Here is a 20,151-nt window from a genome sequence, read left to right as displayed (position 1 = left end):
GCTGGGACACTCAGTCCTGTTATACACACACAGTCAGTGCTGGGACTCTCAGTCCTGTTATACACACAGTCAGTGCTGGGACACTCAGTCCTGTTATACACACAGTCAGTGCTGGGACACTCAGTCCTGTTATACACACACAGTGCTGGGACACTCAGTCCTGTTATACACACAGTCAGTGCTGGGACACTCAGTCCTGTTATACACACAGTCAGTGCTGGGACACTCAGTCCTGTTATACACACAGTCAGTGCTGGGACACTCAGTCCTGTTATACACACAGTCAGTGCTGGGACACTCAGTCCTGTTATACACACACAGTGCTGGGACACTCAGTCCTGTTATACACACAGTCAGTGCTGCGACACTCAGTCCTGTTATACACACAGTCAGTGCTGGGACACTCAGTCCTGTTATACACACAGTCGGTGCAGGGACACTCAGTCCTGTTACACACACAGTCAGTGCTGGGACTCAGTCCTGTTATACACACAGTCAGTGCTGGGACACTCAGTCCTGTTATACACACAGTCAGTGCTGGGACACTCAGTCCTGTTATACACACACAGTGCTGGGACACTCAGTCCTGTTATAGACACACAGTCAGTGCTGGGACACTCAGTCCTGTTATACACACAGTCAGTGCTGCGACACTCAGTTCTGTTATACACACAGTCAGTGCTGGGACACTCAGTCCTGTTATAGACACACAGTCAGTGCTGGGACACTCAGTCCTGTTATACACACAGTCAGTGCTGGGACACTCAGTCCTGTTATACACACAGTCAGTGCTGGGACACTCAGTCCTGTTATACACACACAGTGCTGGGACACTCAGTCCTGTTATACACACAGTCAGTGCTGGGACTCTCAGTCCTGTTATACACACAGTCAGTGCTGGGACACTCAGTCCTGTTATACACACAGTCAGTGCTGGGACACTCAGTCCTGTTATACACACACAGTGCTGGGACACTCAGTCCTGTTATACACACACAGTCAGTGCTGGGACACTCAGTCCTGTTATACACACAGTCGGTGCTGGGACGCTCAGTCCTGTTATACACACAGTCAGTGCTGGGACACTCAGTCCTGTTATACACACAGTCAGTGCTGCGACACTCAGTCCTGTTATACACACAGTCAGTGCTGGGACACTCAGTCCTGTTATACACACAGTCAGTGCTGGGACTCAGTCCTGTTATACACACAGTCAGTGCTGGGACACTCAGTCCTGTTATACACACAGTCAGTGCTGGGGCACTCAGTCCAGTTATACACACACAGTGCTGGGACACTCAGTCCTGTTATACACACAGTCAGTGCTGGGACACTCAGTCCTGTTATACACACACAGTGCTGGGACACTCAGTCCTGTTATACACACACAGTCAGTGCTGGGACACTCAGTCCTGTTATACACACAGTCAGTGCTGGGACACTCAGTCCTGTTATACACACAGTCAGTGCTGGGACACTCAGTCCTGTTATACACACAGTCAGTGCTGGGACACTCAGTCCTGTTATACACACAGTCAGTGCTGGGACACTCAGTCCTGTTGTACACACACAGTCAGTGCTGGGACTCTCAGTCCTGTTATACACACACAGTGCTGGGACACTCAGTCCTGTTATACACACAGTCAGTGCTGGGACTCTCAGTCCTGTTATACACACAGTCAGTGCTGGGACACTCAGTCCTGTTATACACACAGTCAGTGCTGGGACTCTCAGTCCTGTTACACACACAGTCAGTGCTGGGACACTCAGTCCTGTTATACACAGTCAGTGCTGGGACTCTCAGTCCTGTTACACACACAGTCAGTGCTGGGACACTCAGTCCTGTTTCCACACAGTCAGTGCTGGGACACTCAGTCCTGTTATACACACAGTCAGTGCTGGGACTCTCAGTCCTGTTATACACACAGTCAGTGCTGGGACTCTCAGTCCTGTTATACACACAGTCAGTGCTGGAACACTCAGTCCTGTTATACACACAGTCAGTGCTGGGACACTCAGTTCTGTTATACACACAGTCAGTGCTGCGACACTCAGTCCTGTTATACACACAGTCAGTGCTGGGACACTCAGTCCTGTTATGCACACAGTCAGTGCTGGGACACTCAGTCCTGTTATACACACAGTCAGTGCTGGGACACTCAGTCCTGTTATGCACACAGTCAGTGCTGGGACACTCAGTCCTGTTATACACACAGTCAGTGCTGCGACACTCAGTCCTGTTATGCACACAGTCAGTGCTGCGACACTCAGTCCTGTTATACACACAGTCAGTGCTGGGACACTCAGTCCTGTTATGCACACAGTCAGTGCTGGGACACTCAGTCCTGTTATACACACAGTCAGTGCTGCGACACTCAGTCCTGTTATACACACAGTCAGTGCTGGGACACTCAGTCCTGTTATACACACAGTCAGTGCTGCGACACTCAGTCCTGTTATACACACAGTCAGTGCTGGGACACTCAGTCCTGTTATACGCACAGTCAGTGCTGGGACACTCAGTCCTGTTTGCACACAGTCAGTGCTGGGACACTCAGTCCTGTTATACACACAGTCGGTGCTGGGACGCTCAGTCCTGTTATACACACAGTCAGTGCTGGGACACTCAGTCCTGTTATACACACACAGTGCTGGGACACTCAGTCCTGTTATACACACAGTCAGTGCTGCGACACTCAGTCCTGTTATACACACAGTCAGTGCTGGGACACTCAGTCCTGTTATACACACAGTCAGTGCTGGGACTCAGTCCTGTTATACACACAGTCAGTGCTGGGACACTCAGTCCTGTTATACACACAGTCAGTTCTGGGGCACTCAGTCCAGTTATACACACACAGTGCTGGGACACTCAGTCCTGTTATACACACAGTCAGTGCTGGGACACTCAGTCCTGTTATACACACACAGTGCTGGGACACTCAGTCCTGTTATACACACACAGTCAGTGCTGGGACACTCAGTCCTGTTATACACACAGTCAGTGCTGGGACACTCAGTCCTGTTATACACACACAGTGCTGGGACACTCAGTCCTGTTATACACACACAGTCAGTGCTGGGACACTCAGTCCTGTTATACACACAGTCAGTGCTGGGACTCTCAGTCCTGTTATACACACAGTCAGTGCTGGGACACTCAGTCCTGTTATACACACAGTCAGTGCTGGGACACTCAGTCCTGTTATACACACAGTCAGTGCTGGGACACTCAGTCCTGTTATACACACAGTCAGTGCTGGGACACTCAGTCCTGTTATACACACACAGTGCTGGGACACTCAGTCCTGTTATACACACACAGTCAGTGCTGGGACTCTCAGTCCTGTTATACACACAGTCAGTGCTGGGACACTCAGTCCTGTTATACATACAGTCAGTGCTGGGACACTCAGTCCTGTTATACACACACAGTGCTGGGACACTCAGTCCTGTTATACACACACAGTCAGTGCTGGGACTCTCAGTCCTGTTATACACACAGTCAGTGCTGGGACACTCAGTCCTGTTATACACACAGTCAGTGCTGGGACACTCAGTCCTGTTATACACACACAGTGCTGGGACACTCAGTCCTGTTATACACACACAGTCAGTGCTGGGACACTCAGTCCTGTTATACACACAGTCAGTGCTGGGACACTCAGTCCTGTTATACACACAGTCAGTGCTGGGACACTCAGTCCTGTTATACACACACAGTGCTGGGACACTCAGTCCTGTTATACACACAGTCAGTGCTGCGACACTCAGTCCTGTTATACACACAGTCAGTGCTGGGACACTCAGTCCTGTTATACACACAGTCGGTGCAGGGACACTCAGTCCTGTTACACACACAGTCAGTGCTGGGACTCAGTCCTGTTATACACACAGTCAGTGCTGGGACACTCAGTCCTGTTATACACACAGTCAGTGCTGGGACACTCAGTCCTGTTATACACACACAGTGCTGGGACACTCAGTCCTGTTATAGACACACAGTCAGTGCTGGGACACTCAGTCCTGTTATACACACAGTCAGTGCTGCGACACTCAGTTCTGTTATACACACAGTCAGTGCTGGGACACTCAGTCCTGTTATAGACACACAGTCAGTGCTGGGACACTCAGTCCTGTTATACACACAGTCAGTGCTGGGACACTCAGTCCTGTTATACACACAGTCAGTGCTGGGACACTCAGTCCTGTTATACACACACAGTGCTGGGACACTCAGTCCTGTTATACACACAGTCAGTGCTGGGACTCTCAGTCCTGTTATACACACAGTCAGTGCTGGGACACTCAGTCCTGTTATACACACAGTCAGTGCTGGGACACTCAGTCCTGTTATACACACACAGTGCTGGGACACTCAGTCCTGTTATACACACACAGTCAGTGCTGGGACACTCAGTCCTGTTATACACACAGTCGGTGCTGGGACGCTCAGTCCTGTTATACACACAGTCAGTGCTGGGACACTCAGTCCTGTTATACACACAGTCAGTGCTGCGACACTCAGTCCTGTTATACACACAGTCAGTGCTGGGACACTCAGTCCTGTTATACACACAGTCAGTGCTGGGACTCAGTCCTGTTATACACACAGTCAGTGCTGGGACTCTCAGTCCTGTTATACACACAGTCAGTGCTGGGACACTCAGTCCTGTTATACACACAGTCAGTGCTGGGACACTCAGTCCTGTTATACACACAGTCAGTGCTGGGGCACTCAGTCCAGTTATACACACACAGTGCTGGGACACTCAGTCCTGTTATACACACAGTCAGTGCTGGGACACTCAGTCCTGTTATACACACACAGTGCTGGGACACTCAGTCCTGTTATACACACACAGTCAGTGCTGGGACACTCAGTCCTGTTATACACACAGTCAGTGCTGGGACACTCAGTCCTGTTATACACACAGTCAGTGCTGGGACACTCAGTCCTGTTATACACACAGTCAGTGCTGGGACACTCAGTCCTGTTATACACACAGTCAGTGCTGGGACACTCAGTCCTGTTGTACACACACAGTCAGTGCTGGGACTCTCAGTCCTGTTATACACACACAGTGCTGGGACACTCAGTCCTGTTATACACACAGTCAGTGCTGGGACTCTCAGTCCTGTTATACACACAGTCAGTGCTGGGACACTCAGTCCTGTTATACACACAGTCAGTGCTGGGACTCTCAGTCCTGTTACACACACAGTCAGTGCTGGGACACTCAGTCCTGTTATACACAGTCAGTGCTGGGACTCTCAGTCCTGTTACACACACAGTCAGTGCTGGGACACTCAGTCCTGTTTCCACACAGTCAGTGCTGGGACACTCAGTCCTGTTATACACACAGTCAGTGCTGGGACTCTCAGTCCTGTTATACACACAGTCAGTGCTGGGACTCTCAGTCCTGTTATACACACAGTCAGTGCTGGAACACTCAGTCCTGTTATACACACAGTCAGTGCTGGGACACTCAGTTCTGTTATACACACAGTCAGTGCTGCGACACTCAGTCCTGTTATACACACAGTCAGTGCTGGGACACTCAGTCCTGTTATGCACACAGTCAGTGCTGGGACACTCAGTCCTGTTATACACACAGTCAGTGCTGGGACACTCAGTCCTGTTATGCACACAGTCAGTGCTGGGACACTCAGTCCTGTTATACACACAGTCAGTGCTGCGACACTCAGTCCTGTTATGCACACAGTCAGTGCTGCGACACTCAGTCCTGTTATACACACAGTCAGTGCTGGGACACTCAGTCCTGTTATGCACACAGTCAGTGCTGGGACACTCAGTCCTGTTATACACACAGTCAGTGCTGCGACACTCAGTCCTGTTATACACACAGTCAGTGCTGGGACACTCAGTCCTGTTATACACACAGTCAGTGCTGCGACACTCAGTCCTGTTATACACACAGTCAGTGCTGGGACACTCAGTCCTGTTATACGCACAGTCAGTGCTGGGACACTCAGTCCTGTTTGCACACAGTCAGTGCTGGGACACTCAGTCCTGTTATACACACAGTCGGTGCTGGGACGCTCAGTCCTGTTATACACACAGTCAGTGCTGGGACACTCAGTCCTGTTATACACACACAGTGCTGGGACACTCAGTCCTGTTATACACACAGTCAGTGCTGCGACACTCAGTCCTGTTATACACACAGTCAGTGCTGGGACACTCAGTCCTGTTATACACACAGTCAGTGCTGGGACTCAGTCCTGTTATACACACAGTCAGTGCTGGGACACTCAGTCCTGTTATACACACAGTCAGTTCTGGGGCACTCAGTCCAGTTATACACACACAGTGCTGGGACACTCAGTCCTGTTATACACACAGTCAGTGCTGGGACACTCAGTCCTGTTATACACACACAGTGCTGGGACACTCAGTCCTGTTATACACACACAGTCAGTGCTGGGACACTCAGTCCTGTTATACACACAGTCAGTGCTGGGACACTCAGTCCTGTTATACACACAGTCAGTGCTGGGACACTCAGTCCTGTTATACACACACAGTGCTGGGACACTCAGTCCTGTTATACACACAGTCAGTGCTGGGACTCTCAGTCCTGTTATACACACAGTCAGTGCTGGGACACTCAGTCCTGTTATACACACAGTCAGTGCTGGGACTCTCAGTCCTGTTACACACACAGTCAGTGCTGGGACACTCAGTCCTGTTATACACAGTCAGTGCTGGGACTCTCAGTCCTGTTACACACACAGTCAGTGCTGGGACACTCAGTCCTGTTTCCACACAGTCAGTGCTGGGACACTCAGTCCTGTTATACACACAGTCAGTGCTGGGACTCTCAGTCCTGTTATACACACAGTCAGTGCTGGGACTCTCAGTCCTGTTATACACACAGTCAGTGCTGGAACACTCAGTCCTGTTATACACACAGTCAGTGCTGGGACACTCAGTTCTGTTATACACACAGTCAGTGCTGCGACACTCAGTCCTGTTATACACACAGTCAGTGCTGGGACACTCAGTCCTGTTATGCACACAGTCAGTGCTGGGACACTCAGTCCTGTTATACACACAGTCAGTGCTGGGACACTCAGTCCTGTTATGCACACAGTCAGTGCTGGGACACTCAGTCCTGTTATACACACAGTCAGTGCTGCGACACTCAGTCCTGTTATACACACAGTCAGTGCTGGGACACTCAGTCCTGTTATACACACAGTCAGTGCTGCGACACTCAGTCCTGTTATACACACAGTCAGTGCTGGGACACTCAGTCCTGTTATACGCACAGTCAGTGCTGGGACACTCAGTCCTGTTTGCACACAGTCAGTGCTGGGACACTCAGTCCTGTTACACACAGTCAGTGCTGCGACACTCAGTCCTCAGCAGTGCCTCCTGGTTTACACCACAATCCCGAATTCACATCCCACGAATCTGTGTTTAATTTACAAGGAGCCCTGTCGTAAGGAACAGGCCTTGATTGAATTAATGGCAGTTTAGGTCTTTCAGCTTTAACTGTTTCCTGATCAAACAGGGTAGCAGTGATGCCCCACGAGAGTCTGATCGGTAAATGGAATGCATGGAGTGGGACTGTGCCCCGCGGAGATGGAGAGCTCCGCCCGGTGTGGGACTGAGCCCCTGGGAGAGGGAGAGCTCCGCCCGGTGTGGGACTGAGCCCCGCGGAGAGGCAGAGCTCCGCCCGGTGTGGGACTGAGCCCCACGGAGAGGGAGAGCTCCGCCCGGTGTGGGACTGAGCCCCGCGGAGAGGGAGAGCTCCGCCCGGTGTGGGACTGAGCCCCGTGGAGAGGGAGAGCTCTGCCCGGTGTGGGACTGAGCCCCGCGGAGAGGGAGAGCTCCGCCCGGTGTGGGACTGAGCCCCACAGCAACTTGCATTTTCAAGCGCCTTTCACCTAAAAAATTTGACACCGAGCCACATCAGGAGATATTAGGACAGGTGACCAAAAGCTTGGCCAAAGAGGTAGGTTTTAAGAAGCATCTTAAAGGAGGAGAGAGAGGCGGAGAGGTTTAGGGAGGGAATTCCAGAGCTTAGGGCCTAGACAGCTGAAGGCACGGCCGCCAATGGTGGAGCGATTAAAATCAGGGATAAGCGAGAGGCCAGAATTGGAGGAGCGCAGAGATCTCGGAGGGTCGTAGAGCTGGAGGAGGTTACAGAGATAGGGAGGGGGGCGAGGCCACGGAGGATTTGAACATGAGAATGAGAATTTTAAAATCGAGGCGTTCCCGGACCGGGAGCCAATGTCGGTCAGCGAACACGGGGTGATGGGTGAACGGGACTTGGTGCGAGTTAGGATACGGGGGCAGCAGAGTTTTGGATGAGCTGAAGTTTACGGAAGGTGGAAGATGGGAGGCCGGAGAGGAGAGCATTGGAATAGTCCAGTCTGGAGGTAACAAAAGCACGGATGAGGGTTTCAGCCGCAGATGAGCTGAGGCAGGGGCGGAGACGGGCGATGTTACAGAGGTGGGAGCGGACGGTCGGTGATGGAGAGGATTACGGGGTCAGCTGCTCAGCTCAGAGTCAAATAGGTCATAACCTCCATGACGCCCCAGGGTCAGCCCCGAGCGGGTAGAGTTAGTCGATGTCAGGCGGAGAGGCAGGTGTGCCTTCGCATTTGGATCCCACCCTTCCCCTCACTGGGCTGGGCGTGGGGAACGAGATCAGCTGGGAGTCGCCGAAGCCCTCCAGAGCGGAATAGCCGCACGGCGGGGGCTCACCCGGAGAATGGACTCTTGGAAGTAAGGTCGGGTGGGACTTGCTCCGGCGGGAGTCAGCACCTGAAGGAGCGAGGGGGGGCATTCTAAGAAGCAGCCCCTGTCAGCAGATCTCTGAGAGGCACAGTGTGAGTTAATGACCTGTTTACTGGCCTGCGTTTTGGGCCAGATTGTATGCAAATAGAAAACCGAGCCTCGGTGTCTGCTCCAGCTCAGTGCTGCGGGATTTCGAAGGGTTTTCCACACTCATTCACACACAGGCACAAACACACACTCGCCCCGAAATTCTCGAGCAACAGGAAGCCGCTGCAGTCAGAAACTGAACTTCAGAACAGGACTTTAGACCGTCTGGCTGGCAGGGGGGAAAGAGAGAGAGAGAGAGAGAGAGGCAGACGGGCACCGGGCTGCAGAACAGAGCCTGTCTGAGGGACAGAGAGCTTAACGGGTGAGTCCATTTTTGAACTGAATTCACAGCCCAAAGGAAATGTCATATTTTCCACTGCTTGGTTTGGGACAGAGTGTGTTTGGCAGGAGCTGCCTCTGCTGCTTCCAGTGGGGCTGTGTGTTTGCACGGTCCTGCCTGAGTCTAGTATACAGACAATGTCTGATCAGATGTGCAGTCTCACTGTGGCTGTGCGTATCTCACTGGCAGTGTGTGTGTCTCAGTGTGTGTGTGTGTGTGTCTCAATGTCTGTGTGTGTGTGTTTCAGTGTCAGTGTGTGTGTCTCAGTGTCAGTGTGTGTGTTTCAGTGTCAGTGTGTGTCTCTCAGTGTCTGTGTGTGTGTCGCAGTGTCTGTGTGTGTCTCTCAGTGTCTGTGTGTGTGTCGCAGTGTCTGTGTGTGTGTGTGTTGCAGTGTCTGTGTGTGTCTCTCAGTGTCTGTGTGTGTGTCACAGTGTCTGTGTGTGTGTGTGTGTCGCAGTGTCTGTGTGTGTGTGTGTGTCGCAGTGTCTGTGTGTGTGTGTGTGTGTGTCGCAGTGTCTGTGTGTGTGTGTCGCAGTGTCTGTGTGTGTCTCTCAGTGTCTGTGTGTGTCTCTCAGTGTCTGTGTGTGTCTCTCAGTGTCCGTGTGTGTGTGTCGCAGTGTCTGTGTGTGTCTCTCAGTGTCTGTGTGTGTTTCAGTGTCTGTGCATTTGTGCCTCAATGCCTGTGTGTGTCTCTCAGTTTCTGTTTCAGTGTGTGTGTCTCAGTGTCTGTGTGTGTGTCAGTGTCTGTGTGCATGGCTCAGTGTCTGTGTGTGTGTCAGTGTCTGTGTGTGTGTCAGTGTCTGTGTGTGGCTCAGTGTCTGTCAGTGTCTGTGTGTGTCTCAGTGTCTGTGTGTGTGTCTCAGTGTCTGTGAGTGTTTCAGTGTCTGTGTGTGTGTGTCTCAGTGTCTGTGAGTGTTTCAGTGTCTGTGTGTGTGTATGTCTCAGTTTGTGTTTCAGTGTGTATGTTTCAGTGTCAGTGTGTGTGTCTCAATGTCAGTGTGTGTGTTTCAGTGTCTGTGTGTGTGTCTCAGTGTCAGTGTGTGAGTCTCAATGTCAGTGTGTGTGTTTCAGTGTCTGTGTGTGTGTCTCAGTGTCAGTGTGTGAGTCTCAATGTCAGTGTGTGTGTTTCAGTGTCTGTGTGTGTGTCTCAGTGTCAGTGTGTGAGTCTCAATGTCAGTGTGTGTGTCTCAGTGTCAGTGTGTGTGTCTCAGTGTCAGTGTGTGTGTCTCAGTGTCAGTGTGTGAGTCTCAATGTCAGTGTGTGTGTGTCTCAGTGTCAGTGTGTGTGTCTCAGTGTCAGTGTGTGAGTCTCAATGTCAGTTTGTGTGTCTCAGTGTCAGTGTGTGTGTTTCAGTGTCAGTGTGTGTGTTTCAGTGTCTGTGTGTGTGTGTTTCAGTGTCTGTGTGTGTGTCTCAGTGTGTCTCTGTCAGTGTGTGTGTTTCAGTGTCTGTGTGTGTGTCTCAGTGTGTGTGTTTCAGTGTCAGTGTGTGTGTCTCAGTGTCTGTGTGTGTTTCTCAGTGTGTCTCAGTGTCAGTGTGTGTTTCAGTGTCTGTGTGTGTCTCAGTTTGTGTTTCAGTGTCTGTGTGTATCTCAGTTTGTGTTTCAGTGTCTGTGTGTGTCTCAGTGTCAGTTTGTTTGTTTCAGTGTCAGTGTCTGTTTCTCAGTGTGTGTCTCAGTTTGTGTTTCAGTGTCTGTGTGTCTCAGTTTGTGTTTCAGTGTCTCTGTGTGTCTCACTGTCAGTGTGTATGTTTCAGTGTCAGTGTGTGTGTCTCAGTGTCTGTGTGTGTTTCTCAGTGTGTCTCAGTGTCAGTGTGTGTGTCTCAGTGTCCATGTGTGTTTCAGTGTCTCTGTGTGTCTCAGTTTGTGTTTCAGTGTCTCTGTGTGTCTCACTGTCAGTGTGTGTGTTTCAGTGTCAGTGTGTGTGTCTCAGTGTCTGTGTGTGTTTCTCAGTGTGTCTCAGTGTCAGTGTGTGTGTCTCAGTGTCCATGTGTGTTTCAGTGTCTGTGTGTGTCTCAGTTTGTGTTTCAGTGTCTGCGTGTGTCTCAGTGTCATTGTGTATGTTTCAATGTCAGTGTGTGTGTCTCTCAGTGTCAGTGTGTGTTTCAGTCTGTTTCAGTGCGTGTGTTTCAGACACTGAAACACACAAAGACACTGAGCCACACACACAGACACTGAGAAACACACACAGACACTGAATCACACACAAAGACACTGAAACACACAAAGACACTGAGAAACACACACAGACACTGAAACACACACAGACACTGAGAAACACACACAGACACTGAAACACACAAAGACACTGAAACACACAGACACTGAAACACACAGACACTGAGAAACACACACAGACACTGAGAAACACACACAGACACTGAGAAACACACACTGAAACAGACTGAAACACACACACAGACACTGAGCCACACACACAGACACTGAGAAACACACACAGACACTGAATCACACACAAAGACACTGAAACACACAAAGACACTGAGAAACACACACAGACACTGAATCACACAAAGACACTGAAACACACAAAGACACTGAGAAACACACACAGACACTGAATCACACAAAGACACTGAAACACACAAAGACACTGAGAAACACACACAGACACTGAAACACATAGACACTGAGAAACACACACAGATACTGAGAAACACACACAGATACTGAGAAACACACACTGAAACAGACTGAAACACACACACAGATACTGAGAAACACACACAGATACTGAGAAACACACACTGAAACAGACTGAAACAAACACACAGACAGTGAGAAACACACACTGACACTGAGATTGCTGGAGTGAGAGGTTGGGGAAATGGACTCTTTTTATCACTGTTGCCTCATTGGCGGGGCAATCGGAAATCCACAAACCCGGCAATCTGTCGGCATCTGATCGACGGGGGGGGGTGGGGGGGGGCATCAGCGGGCCCTGGCATTGCGGGGCGTGTCCCCTGACCAGCTCAAGGCGGCAGAGACGTTCGGGCGACCCTGGGCTGGAGGACACCCAACGTCGGGGAGGGTGGGGGAGGGAGAGAGGAGCGAGTGGGCTGGCGCATAAATTTAAATAATTACAAAGCACATTTACATACCGGGGACAGGCAAAGCCTGTGCTGGCCCGGCACTGAGCTCACAAACAGAGACTTTCATTGTAGGCAGCTCACAGGCCTGGGGTCCCACAGTCTCGGCAATTGCCGCACTGACATGCTCAGATTTAAGCTTATGGTTTGTAAAGAAAGAAAGATCTCCCATTTCTACAGGGTCTCTCACGACCTCAGGACGTCCCAAAGTGCTTTACAGCCAATGAAGTACTTTCGAAGTGTAGTCACTGCTGTAATGTATGAAACAGGGCAACCAATTTGCGCACAGCAAGATCCCACGAAGAGCAACGTGATAATGGACCAGATTTTAGGTATTGATTGAAGGATAAATATTGGCCCAGGACACCGGGGGGAGAATTCCCCCTGCCCTTGTTCCAATAGTGGCCGTGGGATCTTTTACAGACAGGGGCCTCGGTTTAACACCTCATCCGAAAGACGGCACCTCCGACAGTGCAGCACTCCCTCAGTGCTGGCACTGGGAGAACCGCGGCCTGGATTTTATGCTTCCGTGATTCTGGAGCAGGACTTGAACCCACGGCCTTGTGCCTCAGAGGCGAGAGTGCTGCCCACCGAGCCGAGGGGTCCCCGATACAGTGATGGGCGGAGCTGGAGGGAGCAGCCCTCCCGTTGCCAAGTCGCAGGGCCGCGAGAGTGCTAACTGGACCATCCAGCCCGTAGCGAAAAAAAACTTCAGCTCATCTCCCCGCTGGCTCTTTTGCCGATCACCTTAAATCCCCGTCCTCTGGTTCCCGACCCTCCTGCCGCTGGAAACAGCTGCTCCTTATTTACCCGATCAAAACCCCTCATCTTTTTGAACACCAGAGGGGAGATGGCGAAATTTCTTTCCTCACCGAGTTGTTACGATCTGGAATTCACTGCCTGAAAGGGCGGTGGAAGCAGATTCAATAGGAACATAGGAACAGGAGTAGGCCATTCAGCCCCTCGTGCCTGCTCTGCCATTTGATAAGATCACGGCTGATCTGTGATCTAACTCCATATACCTGCCTTTGGCCCATATCCCTTAATACCTTTGGTTGCCAAAAAGCTATCGATCTCAGATTTAAATTTAGCAATTGAGCTAGTATCAATTGCCGTTTGCGGAAGAGAGTTCCAAACTTCTACCACCCTTTGTGTGTAGAAATGTTTTCTAATCTCGCTCCTGAAAGGTCTGGCTCTAATTTTTAGACTGTGCCCCCTACTCCTAGAATCCCCAACCAGCGGAAATAGTTTCTCTCTATCCACCCTATCTGTTCCCCTTAATATCTTATAAACTTCGATCAGATCACCCCTTAACCTTTGAAACTCTAGAGAATACAACCCCAATTTGTGTAATCTCTCCTCGTAACTTAACCCTTGAAGTCCGGGTATCGTTCTAGTAAACCTATGCTGCACTCCCTCCAAGGCCAATATGTCCTTCCGAAGGTGCGGTGCCCAGAACTGCTCACAGTACTCCAGGTGCGGTCTAACTAGGGTTTTGTATAGCTGCAGCATAACTTCTGCCCCCTTGTACTCTAGTCCTCCAGATATAAAGGCCAGCATTCCATTAGCCTTATTGATTATTTTCTGCACCTGTTCATGACACTTCAATGATCGATGTACCTGAACCCCGAAGTCCCTTTGGACATCCACTGTTTTTAACTTCTTAACCTGTTCTATCCTTTTTTGATCCAAAGTGGATGACCTCACATTCAATAGGATAAATAATTGAATGGCCTCTTCCTGTGCTGTATCATTCTATGAAAGGCCGGTTCCTTTGTTTTTCGAAGTGTTGGCTGATGGTCAGGGCACCTGGAGATCTCACTGCTGTCAGGAAGGTTAAAAACTCTGAACGAGAAAAGGCCATTCAGCCCGTCAAACCTGCCCCAATCCAGAGCAGCCACCATTTTCCCCCTCTAATTCCTTGAGGAATCTACGATGTAGCTCATCCGGCTCGGGATATTTAACCCTTCCGATTTCTGTGACTTTATTAATTCCAATACGTGCCGCGGATGACTTAGGAACGTAGGAACAGGAGGAGGCCATTCAGCCCCTCGAGCCTGTTCCGCCATTCGATTAGACCGTGGCTGATCTGTATCTTAACTCCATCTACCCGCCTTGGTTCCGTAACCCTTAATACCCTTACCAATTGATCCACAGCCTTTTTGGGGGAGAGAGTTCCAGATTTCCACTCCCCTTTGTGTGAAGAAGTGCTTCCTGACATCACCCCTGAACGGCCTGGCTCTAATTTTAAGGTTATGCCCCCTTGTTCTGGACTCTCCCACCAGAGGAAATAGTTTCTCTCTATCGACCCTATCGAATCCTTTAATCATCTCAAACACCTCAATTAGATCACCCCTTAATCTTCCATACTCGAGGGAATACAAGCCTAGTCTATGCAACCTGGCCTCGTAATTTAACCCTTTTAGCCCAGGTATCACTCTGGTGAATCTGCACTGCACCCTCTCCAAGGCCAATATATCCTCCTGCCATCTCCCTCCATACTGCCATCTCCCTCCGTACTGCCATCTCCCTCCGTACTGCCATCTCCCTCCGTACTGCCATCTCCCTCCGTACTGCCATCTCCCTATCTCCCTCCGTACTGCCATCTCCCTCCATACTGCCATCTCCCTCCGTACTGCCATGTCCCTCCGTACTGCCAACTCCCTCCGTACTGCCAACTCCCTCCATACTGCCATCCTGTCCGTACTGCCATCTCCCTCCGTACTGCCATCTCCCTCCGTACTGCGAACTCCCTCCGTACTGCCAACTCCCTCCGTACTGCCAACTCCCTCCGTACTGCCATCTCCCTCCGTACTGCCATCTCCCTCCGTACTGCCACCCTGTCCGTACTGCCATCTCCCTCCGTACTGCCATCTCCCTCCGTACTGCCATCTCCTTCCCTACTGCCATCTCCCTCCGTACTGCCATCCTGTCCGTACTGCCATCTCCCTCCGTACTGCCATCTCCCTCCGTACTGCCATCTCCCTCCGTACTGCCATCTCCCTCCGTACTGCCATCTCCCTCCGTACTGCCATCTCGCTCCGTACTGCCATCTCCCTCCGTACTGCCAACTCCCTCCGTACTGCCATCTCCCTCCGTACTGCCAACTCCCTCCGTACTGCCATCTCCCTCCGTACTGCCATCTCCCTCCGTACTGCCATCTCCCTCCGTACTGCCATCTTTCTCCGTACTGCCATCTCCCTCCGTACTGCCATCTCCCTCCGTACTGCCATCTCCCTCCGTACTGCCATCTCCCTCCGTACTGCCATCTCCCTCCGTACTGCCATCTCCCTCCGTACTGCCATCTCCTTCCCTACTGCCATCTCCCTCCGTACTGCCATCCTGTCCGTACTGCCATCTCCCTCCGTACTGCCATCTCCCTCCGTACTGCCATCTCCCTCCGTACTGCCATCTCCCTCCGTACTGCCATCTCCCTCCGTACTGCCATCTCGCTCCGTACTGCCATCTCCCTCCGTACTGCCAACTCCCTCCGTACTGCCATCTCCCTCCGTACTGCCAACTCCCTCCGTACTGCCATCTCCCTCCGTACTGCCATCTCCCTCCGTACTGCCATCTTTCTCCGTACTGCCATCTCCCTCCGTACTGCCATCTCCCTCCGTACTGCCATCTCCCTCCGTACTGCCATCTCCCTCCGTACTGCCATCTCCCTCCGTACTGGAATCTCCCTCCGTACTGCCATCTCCCTCCGTACTGCCATCTCCCTCCGTACTGCCATCTCCCTCCGTACTGCCATCTCCCTCCGTACTGCCATCCTGTCCGTACTGCCAACTCCCTCCATACTGCCATCTCCCTCCATACTGCCATCCTGTCCGTACTGCCATCTCCCTCCGTACTGCCATCTCCCTCCGTACTGCCATCTCCCTCCGTACTGCCATCCTGTCCATACTGCCATCTCCCTCCGTACTGCCATCTCCCTCCGTACTGCCATCTCCCTCCATACTGCCATCTCCCTCCATACTGCCATCCTGTCCATACTGCCATCTCCCTCCGTACTGCCATCTCCCTCCATACTGCCATCCTGTCCGTACTGCCATCTCCCTCCGTACTGCCATCTCCCTCCGTACTGCCATCCTGTCCATACTGCCATCTCCCTCCGTACTGCCATCTCCCTCCATACTGCCATCCTGTCCGTACTGCCATCTCCCTCCGTACTGCCATCTCCCTCCATACTGCCATCCTGTCCATACTGCCATCTCCCTCCGTACTGCCATCTCCCTCCGTACTGCCATCTCCCTCCGTACTGCCATCTCCCTCCATACTGCCATCCTGTCCGTACTGCCATCTCCCTCCGTACTGCCATCTCCCTCCATACTGCCATCCTGTCCATACTGCCATCTCCCTCCGTACTGCCATCTCCCTCCGTACTGCCATCTCCCTCCGTACTGCCAACTCCCTCCGTACTGCCATCTCCCTCCGTACTGCCATCTCCCTCCATACTGCCATCCTGTCCATACTGCCATCTCCCTCCGTACTGCCATCTCCCTCCATACTGCCATCCTGTCCGTACTGCCATCTCCCCCCGTACTGCCATCTCCCTCCGTACTGCCATCTCCCTCCGTACTGCCATTCTGTCCGTACTGCCATCTCCCTCCGTACTGCCATCTCCCTCCGTACTGCCATCTCCCTCCGTACTGCCGTCTCCCACCGTACTGCCATCTCTCTCCATACTGCCATCTCCCTCCGTACTGCCGTCTCCCACCGTACTGCCATCCTGTCCGTACTGCCATCTCCCTCCGTACTGCCATCCTGTCCGTACTGCCATCTCCCTCTGTACTGCCATCTCCCTCCGTACTGCCATCTCCCTCCATACTGCCATCCTGTCCGTACTGCCATCTCCCTCATACTGCCATCTCCCTCCGTACTGCCATCTCCCTCCATACTGCCATCTCCCTCCATACTGCCATCTCCCTCCGTACTGCCATCTCCCTCCATACTGCCATCTCCCTCCATACTGCCATCTCCCTCCATACTGCTATCTCCCTCCGTACTGCCGTCTCCCTCCGTACTGCCATCTCCCTCCGTACTGCCATCTCCCTCCATAGTGCCATCCTGTCCGTACTGCCATCTCCCTCATACTGCCATCTCCCTCCGTACTGCCATCTCCCTCCATACTGCCATCTCCCTCCATACTGCCATCTCCCTCCCTAGTGCCATCTCCCTCCGTACTGCCATCTCCCTCCGTACTGCCATCCTGTCCGTACTGCCATCTCCCTCCGTACTGCCATCTCCCTCCGTACTGCCATCTCCCTCCGTACTGCCATCTCCCTCCGTACTGCCATCCTGTCCGTACTGCCATCTCCCTCCGGACTGCCGTCTCCCTCCGGACTGCCGTCTCCCTCCGGACTGCCGTCTCCCTCCATACTGCCATCCTGTCCGTACTGCCATCTCCCTCCGTCCGGCCATCTCCCTCCGTACTGCCACCTCCCTCCGTACTGCCACCTCCCTCCGTACTGCCATCTCCCTCCATACTGCCATCTCCCTCCCTAGTGCCATCTCCCTCCGTACTGCCATCTCCCTCCGTACTGCCATCCTGTCCGTACTGCCATCTCCCTCCGTACTGCCATCTCCCTCCGTACTGCCATCTCCCTCCGTACTGCCATCTCCCTCCATAGTGCCATCCTGTCCGTACTGCCATCTCCCTCATACTGCCATCTCCCTCCGTACTGCCATCTCCCTCCATACTGCCATCTCCCTCCATACTGCCATCTCCCTCCCTAGTGCCATCTCCCTCCGTACTGCCATCTCCCTCCGTACTGCCATCCTGTCCGTACTGCCATCTCCCTCCGTACTGCCATCTCCCTCCGTACTGCCATCCTGTCCGTACTGCCATCTCCCTCCGTACTGCCATCTCCCTCCGTACTGCCATCTCCCTCCGTACTGCCATCTCCCTCCGTACTGCCATCCTGTCCGTACTGCCATCTCCCTCCGGACTGCCGTCTCCCTCCGGACTGCCGTCTCCCTCCGGACTGCCATCTCCCTCCGTACTGCCATCCTGTCCGTACTGCCATCTCCCTCCGTACTGCCATCTCCCTCCGTACTGCCATCCTGTCCATACTGCCATCTCCCTCCGTCCGGCCATCTCCCTCCGTACTGCCACCTCCCTCCGTACTGCCATCTCCCTCCGTACTGCCATCTCCCTCCGTACTGCCATCTCCCTCCGTACTGCCATCCTGTCCGTACTGCCATCTCCCTCCGGACTGCCGTCTCCCTCCGGACTGCCGTCTCCCTCCGGACTGCCATCTCCCTCCATACTGCCATCCTGTCCGTACTGCCATCTCCCCCCGTACTGCCATCTCCCTCCGTACTGCCATCTCCCTCCGTACTGCCATTCTGTCCGTACTGCCATCTCCCTCCGTACTGCCATCTCCCTCCGTACTGCCGTCTCCCACCGTACTGCCATCTCTCTCCATACTGCCATCTCCCTCCGTACTGCCGTCTCCCACCGTACTGCCATCCTGTCCGTACTGCCATCTCCCTCCGTACTGCCATCCTGTCCGTACTGCCATCTCCCTCCATACTGCCATCTCCCTCCGTAGTGCCATCTCCCTCCGTAGTGCTATCTCCCTCCGTACTGCCGTCTCTCTCCGTACTGCCATCTCCCTCTGTACTGCCATCTCCCTCCGTACTGCCATCTCCCTCCATACTGCCATCCTGTCCGTACTGCCATCTCCCTCATACTGCCATCTCCCTCCGTACTGCCATCTCCCTCCATACTGCCATCTCCCTCCATACTGCCATCTCCCTCCGTACTGCCATCTCCCTCCATACTGCCATCTCCCTCCATACTGCCATCTCCCTCCATACTGCTATCTCCCTCCGTACTGCCGTCTCCCTCCGTACTGCCATCTCCCTCCGTACTGCCATCTCCCTCCATAGTGCCATCCTGTCCGTACTGCCATCTCCCTCATACTGCCATCTCCCTCCGTACTGCCATCTCCCTCCATACTGCCATCTCCCTCCATACTGCCATCTCCCTCCCTAGTGCCATCTCCCTCCATACTGCCATCCTGTCCGTACTGCCATCTCCCTCCGTACTGCCATCTCCCTCCGTACTGCCATCTCCCTCCGTACTGCCATCTCCCTCCGTACTGCCATCCTGTCCGTACTGCCATCTCCCTCCGGACTGCCGTCTCCCTCCGGACTGCCGTCTCCCTCCGGACTGCCGTCTCCCTCCATACTGCCATCCTGTCCGTACTGCCATCTCCCTCCGTCCGGCCATCTCCCTCCGTACTGCCACCTCCCTCCGTACTGCCACCTCCCTCCGTACTGCCATCTCCCTCCATTATGCCAGTCCCTGCCCTTTCCATATTTCATGCACGCACAGTGCAACGAGGACTGTGGAGATATGAAACCCAGTGCTGTTTGTTTAAGCAGCCTCTCGAGTCCAGCTCATGTGATACGCAAACAATAATCCCAAATGAACAGCCACCGACCTTTCAAGAATGACCTTCCTCTCTGCCCATTACCCAATTGCCCTCTCCCCTGTCCCCCTCAGTCACTGCCAATGGTGGAGCCAGGCAATGGGGGGACCAAGGGCTCGGCCATGTGCCCCATGCCCGATGCCAATCCCTGCCCCCGCTGCCTACTCCAAGAGGGTGATTTCCTTCTTTATGCAGTTCAACTGGACTTGCTGCCAGCAACGTCGCTGCAGTGCACAGGAACCGAGAGTGTGAGTCACCAATCCCTCGAGCTACATTAGCAATTAGGACACACACATCCAAGAGAGCTGGCGGCCACGCCTTTAACCCTTAAACGGCAGGGGTACAGAGAGAGTCTGGAGCGAGGGACGGGCTGGAATCTAATCGCGGGGTTCGGGTGGTTTAT

General features: G+C 52.9%; 1 protein-coding gene across 1 annotated transcript in view; it reads left to right on the top strand.

Moving 5' to 3' along the window:
* The first annotated feature begins 8,981 nt into the window (after nt 1-8,981).
* Nucleotides 8,982-20,151, top strand: part of sorbs3 (sorbin and SH3 domain containing 3) — a 148,540-nt gene continuing 137,370 nt past the window's right edge. Inside the window, exon 1 of the mRNA XM_068001522.1 lies at nt 8,982-9,182. The gene's annotated coding sequence lies outside the window, so the exon portion shown is untranslated. The remainder of the gene's footprint in view (nt 9,183-20,151) is intronic.

The sequence above is a fragment of the Heptranchias perlo genome, chromosome 20, assembly GCF_035084215.1.
Source record: "Heptranchias perlo isolate sHepPer1 chromosome 20, sHepPer1.hap1, whole genome shotgun sequence".
Lineage (NCBI taxonomy): Eukaryota > Metazoa > Chordata > Chondrichthyes > Hexanchiformes > Hexanchidae > Heptranchias > Heptranchias perlo.
Note: the sequence above shows the minus strand (reverse complement) of the source record. Positions and strands in the feature narration are given on the sequence as shown.